This window comes from Coregonus lavaretus, assembly GCF_964263955.1.
Source record: "Coregonus lavaretus genome assembly, contig: HAP1_SCAFFOLD_943, whole genome shotgun sequence".
In the NCBI taxonomy this organism is placed as follows: Eukaryota; Metazoa; Chordata; class Actinopteri; order Salmoniformes; family Salmonidae; genus Coregonus; species Coregonus lavaretus.
Window position 1 is genome coordinate 165,424 of NW_028162224.1, and position 7,322 is coordinate 172,745.

A 7,322-nucleotide genomic window follows, 5' to 3' on the forward strand; every position below is an offset into this window, starting at 1 on the left:
ACAAATCTGTCAGTTTAAGGTAGAGATATCTGTTTTTTGTCTCAATCCACCGCGTTCACCTATGTTGCACTTCTGCATCTGTGGTGAAAGGTGACAGAGCTAGACCATGTTTGTCAGACCATGAGACGTCCCGAAAATCGGTCTTCTCATAAAATGTTGCTCTACGAACCCCTCAAGCGTCTTGGGACTCGTCTGAAGTCGGTACAGTCGATCTGTAGCATCCAAACATTTTGGGCTACACACTAATGTGTGGAAAGATGAGACTCTCACGAACATGTCTGTTGTTTTTCTCTAGGACACCCAAAGGCCACACAAGACAAAATTATGGAAGTATATACTGTTCAGTGCCAAAAATAAGGGGTTAAATCCATGTTAAAAATATATATATATTACGATCTTACTTATATCTCTCAGGTATAGGACAGACTGTTAAGCTATGGTTAAACCCAGCACTCAGAGAAACAAAACACGACTAAGGGAGTGGAAGAAACAAAAAATATTTTAATAAAAGTTCAATTTGTCTTAGTCCAAAAACATCTGAAGAAAAGGAACAGAGTGGGCTAGTCGGCTCCGGAGGAAGGAGAGGCTGAGGCAGGCAGGCAAGCAGGCAGGCAGGGAGGCAGGCAGGGAGGTTGGGAGGTATGTCTGAACTGAAGACAAAACAAACGACAGGTTAAGGAGAGTAAAGAGCCAGGCTGAAGACAAAGACAATTTAACTCTACTGGTGAGCCAAGTTACCGCTCTAGTAAGAACAACCATCTGGCGCCGGTGGAGAGCCATGCCCAGGAATTAGTAGTGCACGTTGATGAGAGAATAGGATGCAGCTGCGTAGGCAGGAATCACTGGAAACAACCCGCAGCTGCACAGGAGAGGCAGATCCTGAGCACGCCCCCCGATCCACTCCAGACACATACCGGCAGACGCACCAACATAATGGGGACAAACACACATACAGATACAACAGACAAAGAGGGGACAAAACAAGGAGGAAGGGAAACAGAAAAGGGAGAGACAAGATGCCCACATAACAGTACCCCCCCCCTCAATGGTCGCCACCTGGCGACCCACCAGGCCTGTCAGGGTTGTCGTGATGGAAGTCCGTGATTAGCTGAGGATCCAACACAAAACGCTTAGGGACCCAAGACCTCTCCTCTGGTCCATAACCTTCCCAATCGACTAGGTATTGGAGACCCCTACCCCGCCTCCGAGAGTCCAGGAGCCTACTGACGGTGTAGGCCGGATGGTCGTCAATGAGGCGAACAGGTGGAGCTGGATCTGCCGGCGGACACAAAAGGCTGGAGGACACAGGTTTCAGTTGGGAGACGTGGAAAGTAGGGTGTATCTTCATGGCTGAAGGCAACTTCAAACGAACCGCAGCGGGGTTAACGATGGACTCCACCACAAACGGACCCAGGTACCGAGGAGACAACTTGCGTGATTTGGTACGAAGAGGTACGTTCTTTGATGACAGCCAAACTTCTTGACCAGGATGAAACACAGGTGCGGAAGTCCTGCTCCTATCCGCTGTCGTCTTGTTCCTGTCGGTGGTCCGAAGCAACGCTTCCCGAGCGTCGCTCCACACTCTCTGGCAGCGGCGGAGGTTCTCCTGAACCGAAGGAACAGCCAATTCCTTCTCCTGAGCAGGAAACAGAGGGGGTTGATAACCCATGGTTACTTCGAAGGGTGAAAGGCCAGTGGCAGAGGTGGTGAGGGAGTTGTGGGCGTACTCTATCCAAGGCAGATGTTTGGCCCAGGATGATGGATGTTGAGCAGCCACACAACGAAGGGTTGCTTCGAGTTCTTGATTGGCTCTTTCTGTTTGACCGTTGGTCTGGGGATGAAACCCTGAGGACAGACTAACGGAAGCACCCAAAGCAGAACAGAAAACCTACCAAACACGGGAAGTAAACTGTGGGCCTCTATCAGATACGATGTCCACAGGTATTCCATGGGGACGGAATACATGTTGGACTAGGAGGTCCGCTGTCTCACTGGCAGACGGTAATTTAGAGAATCTGTCCACAATGGTAAGTATAGTATCATTACCTTCAGACTTGGGTAGGCCGGTGACAAAATCCATGGCTATGTGGGACCAGGGACGGCTGTGAACTGGGAGGGGTAGCAGTAGCCCCGAAGGGGACTGATGGGAGGCTTTGCCCCGAGCACAGGTTGAACAGGCTGCCACAAAAGCCCGAACGTCAGTTTCCATTGAAGGCCACCAAAAATGTCTCTTAAGCAGCGTCAACGTGCGTCTCATCCCAGGGTGACCAGCAAAACGGGAGGTGTGAATCCACTGCAACACCTGAGACCGGACCGTCTCGGGAACAAAGAGTAGGTTGGGAGGTCCATCACCCGGTCCCGGGTCCGTGGCAAGTGCAGTCTTCACAAGAGACTCGATCTCCCACTGTACTGCCGCCACGACGCATGAGGAAGGTAGGACTGCCTCAGGCTCGCTGGTCTCCGAAGGGTCAGCAAACTGCCGGGACAAAGCATCTGGTTTAACATTTCTTGACCCCGGTCTGTATGTTAGAATAAAGTTAAACCTACTAAAAAACAGGGCCCATCTGGCTTGGCGTGAGTTGAGTCTCTTAGTGGCTTGGATGTAAGCCAAGTTTTTGTGGTCTGTCCAGACCACAAACGGCAGTTCAGCTCCATCCAGCCAGTGCCGCCATTCTTCCAGTGCTAGCTTGACCGCCAGCAGTTCCCGGTTTCCAACGTCGTAATTCCGTTCAGTGGGTGACAATTTCTTGGAGAAAAAAGCACAGGGGTGAAGCTTTTGGTCAGTGGGGGAGCGCTGGGAGAGGACTGCTCCCACACCTGAGTCAGACGCGTCCACCTCCACAATAAACTGCAGAGAGGTATTGGGGTGTATCAACACGGGGGAGGTGGAAAACAGTTCCTTCAAAACCCCTACCGCCTGCTCCGCCTCAGGGGACCACAGAAAAGGGACTTAGGGGATGTGAGTCTAGTAAGGGGTGCCACCACTTTACTAAAACCCTTAATGAATCTACGGTAGAAGTTAGCAAAGCCCAAAAATCGTTGAAGTTGCTTACGGGTGGTGGGTGTGGGCCATTCCGTCACTGCCCGGATCTTCTCGGGGTCCGCCTTCACCTGCCCGCTCTCAATGATGAAACCAAGGAACGATGTAGACTGTTTGTGGAACTCACACTTTTCTGCTTTGACGTACAGCTTATTCTCCAAGAGCCGTTGAAGGACTTGACGGACGTGTGACTCATGCTCCTCGGGTGACTTGGAAAAAACAAGAATATCATCCAGGTATACAAAGACAAAACGGTTAAAAAAATCCCTAAGAACATCGTTCACCATGGCTTGGAATACAGCAGGGGCGTTTGAGAGCCCAAAGGGCATGACCAAATACTCAAAAAACCCCAGTGGAGTGTTGAAAGCGGTTTTCCACTCATCTCCCTTTCGGATTCTGACAAGGTGATAAGCGTTCCTGAGGTCGAGCTTGGAGAAAACTGTGGCGCCATGCAGAGGTTCAAAAGCTGAGTTGATGAGTGGAAGGGGATACTTGTTTTTAACAGTTATGTTGTTTAAACCCCTGAAATCGATACAGGGGCGTAACGACTTGTCTTTCTTTTCAACGAAAAATAAACCTGCACCCAAAGGAGACGATGAGGGACGGATTATGCCCGAGGCCAGAGAATCACCAATATACTGCTCCATTGCCTCTCTTTCCGGTCTGGACAGATTGTATAAGTGACTAGAGGGCAAGGGAGCACCAGGAAGCAGTTCAATATGGCAATCATAAGGCCTATGTGGTGGTAGAGACAGAGCCTTGTCCTTAATGAAAACCTCCGCTAAGTCATGGTATTCTTTGGGGACAGACGACAGATCGGGAGGAGCTGAGGGATGAGTTGGGTTACACTTAACAGTTATGTTGTTTAAACCCCTGAAATCGATACAGGGGCGTAACGACTTGTCTTTCTTTTCAACGAAAAAGAAACCTGCACCCAAAGGAGACGACGAGGGACGGATTATGCCCGAGGCCAGAGAATCACCAATATACTGCTCCATTGCCTCTCTTTCCGGTCTGGACAGATTGTATAAGCGACAAGAGGGCAAGGGAGCACCAGGAAGCAGTTCAATAGGGCAATCATAAGGCCTATGTGGTGGTAGAGACAGAGCCTTGTCCTTAATGAAAACCTCCGCTAAGTCATGGTATTCTTTGGGGACAGACGACAGATCGGGAGGAGCTGAGGGATGAGTTGGGTTACACTTAGTGGGGGGAACCGCTGACCTAAGGCACTCTGAATGGCAGTTAGTGCTCCAACTGAGAATGGTGTGACGTGTCCAATCAAGTTGTGGGTTGTGAAGAGCCAACCAGGGGAAGCCAAGGATTAGGGGGGTAGCTGAGCCAGACATCACTCTTAACTGAATGCTTTCACAATGATTGCCAGAAATCACTAGGGAAACGGGGGTGGTTTGATGAGTTATCTCCGCGAGGAGGCGCCCATCAAGGGCTGTGACTCGAATGGGGGTAGGTAGTGGCTCCACGGGGATACGAGCTTGTGTAACGAACTGGTGGCTAATAAAGTTGTCTTCTGCACCTGAGTCTATGAGAGCTGAGAGTGGCAGGGAATGACTCTGGAAACGTAAGGTTACAGGTACTTGTAATCGGGGAATGATGGGTTCAGGATCTAACTCTGGGCTCGCAAGTAGACCCACCGTTACGAGCGAGCCTTGTCTTTTGGTCGCTTAGGGCATGTAGCCAGAATGTGTGTACAGGCCACAGTACAGGCACTCACCCGCCTGGAGGCGTCGTTGCCGCTCTGCTGGAGGTAGTCGAGCTCGACCCACTTGCATTGGTTCCTCCTCTGTGCTCGGGATGGGATCAGGAACAAGAAGCTGCCGGACTCGAGTGGTTGAAGGCTGGGGAACTCGTCCTCCTAGATGTGGCCGACCGCCTCTCTCCCGACGCCTCTCCCGCAACCGGTTGTCTAGCTTAATGGACAGGGAAACGAGAGAATGTAAATAATGTGGCTCGTCACGAGCAGCCAGTTCATCCTTGATGGCTTCATTCAAATCGTTTAGAAATGCTCCTTGAAGTGCCACATTGTTCCACTTGGAGTCTGCTGCCAAAGTCCAGAACTCAATAGAGTACTCAGCCACACTGTTAGAACCCTGCCTCAAATTAAAAAGTATCTTGGAGGAATTACCCACATGGTCAGGATGGTCAAAAACAGTCTTCAATTTAGCAGAAAAATCAGCAAAAGTCAATCCAGTCAAAGTTTGATTTGAGCACACAGCCTCAGCCCAAACCAGAGCTCTCCCTCTTAACAGCCCCAGAACATAATGTACCTTAGAGGAATCAGAAGAAAACGACAGTGGTCTCTGCCGAAAAATCAAGTCACACTGAAGCAAAAATCCCCGGCACTTGTCCAATTCTCCATTGAACGGTTCAGGCGACGTGACAGGGGGTTCCCGATGGAACGAAGCCTGCACAATGTCTGAGGAAACAACTTGGGGTGCATCAAACTGGGGGTCAGAGAGAGATGGAGAACTGATAACAGACAATTTAGAGACTTGTGTTGTTAACTGAGTCACCTGGTTCAGCAGTTGCTGATTATTTTCCAAAAGAGTCCGAATCAATTGGTCATGCTGTCCTAGCAACGTTCAATTGAGCCTGGATAGCTTGTTGGAAGCTGTCTTTGTTTGCCCCGTGCTGTTTCTCTGTTGGGTCCATGGCCAGATCGTTCTGTTAAGCTATGGTTAAACCCAGCACTCAGAGAAACAAAACACGACTAAGGAAGTGGAAGAAACAAAAATTATTTTAATAAAAGTTCAATTTGTCTTAGTCCAAAAACAACTGAAGAAAAGGAACAGAGTGGGCTAGTCGGCTCCGGAGGAAGGAGAGGCTGAGGCAGGCAGGCAGGCAGGCAGGCAGGCAGGCAGGCAGGCAGGGAGGCAGGCAGGCAGGTTGGGAGGTATGTCTGAACTGAAGACAAAACAAACGACAGGTTAAGGAGAGTAAAGAGCCAGGCTGAAAACAAAGACAATTTAACTCTACTGGTGAGCCAAGTTACCGCTCTAGTAAGAACAACGATCTGGCGCCGGTGGAGGCCATGCCCAGGAATTAGTAGTGCAGGTTAATGAGAGAATAGGATGCAGCTGCGTAGGCAGGAATCACTGGAAACAATCCGCAGCTGCACAGGAGAGGCAGATCCTGAGCACGCCCCCCGATCCACTCCAGACACACACCGGCAGACGCACCAACATAATGGGGACAAACACACATACAGATACAACAGACAAAGAGGGGACAAAACAAGGAGGAATGGAAACAGAAAAGGGAGAGACAAGCTGCCCACATAACACAGACACTTCAGAATAAACTTCCTTTAGATTTTTTGGGGGGACTATATTTTATTCCATGTAGTGAATCTGCTATTCAATGCGTTTGTATGGGCTAATAGCAGTAAGGCCAAAAATATTTTTTAATCAAATAATCGTTGTATCTATTTTTTGGATAGTTAAGGTTTCTTAACATTCTAAATCAAATAGCTAAATTATCCTTGGTATGACCTTCTTAAAAATAATCAATATAGGAGGCACTCTTTCCTCTGGTCTAAAAAATAATATCCTCCAGATGAAACACTTATCACCATTGACGGGAGCCATCCTCCTGGACCTGGGAGGGAGAGAGACACACACACAAACAGTATGAAAACACAAGCACCTGCATGCCTGTTCTCCTTCCGTCATTTGTCTGTCCTTTTGTACATTTCAAAAGATTATTTGAGTTGATTGGTAACATTTAAGAATAACTCATAATTAACCCATTATAAGTGCTTATATATGTTTATAAATTATAGTTGATGTTTTGACAGACAGACAGATGTCCTTATCCTGAGGAGGCATACTGGGAGGCTGAGGAGGTGTTGAGGCCTCTAGGGTTGGTTCTCTGAGGACTGGGTACCTGATTACCAGTGTTCTCCAGCTCCACCCCCTGGACAGGAGGACAAACAACAGGCACAGTCCAAATACATACAATGGAACCAATAACATAGTCCCAAAAGTCCCAAAAGTACAATGGGACTAATAGCACTGTCCCAAAAGTACAATGGAACCAATAACAACGTTTTTTTCCTTTGCCACCAGAAAGGAGTTGAATTGTTGTACTTTACTCTCTGTGTTGGACAATGGTGATAATTTTTGATACAGGTCTTGACCCTGTGTATTATGCAGAGACATCTAACTCACCATTGTGATCTCTACAGTGCTGTCAGGTGGACATCATTAGCAACACGCAAGCTCAAACACTGGTACATTCTTATTCAGAAGGCCATTGAAGGAAAACT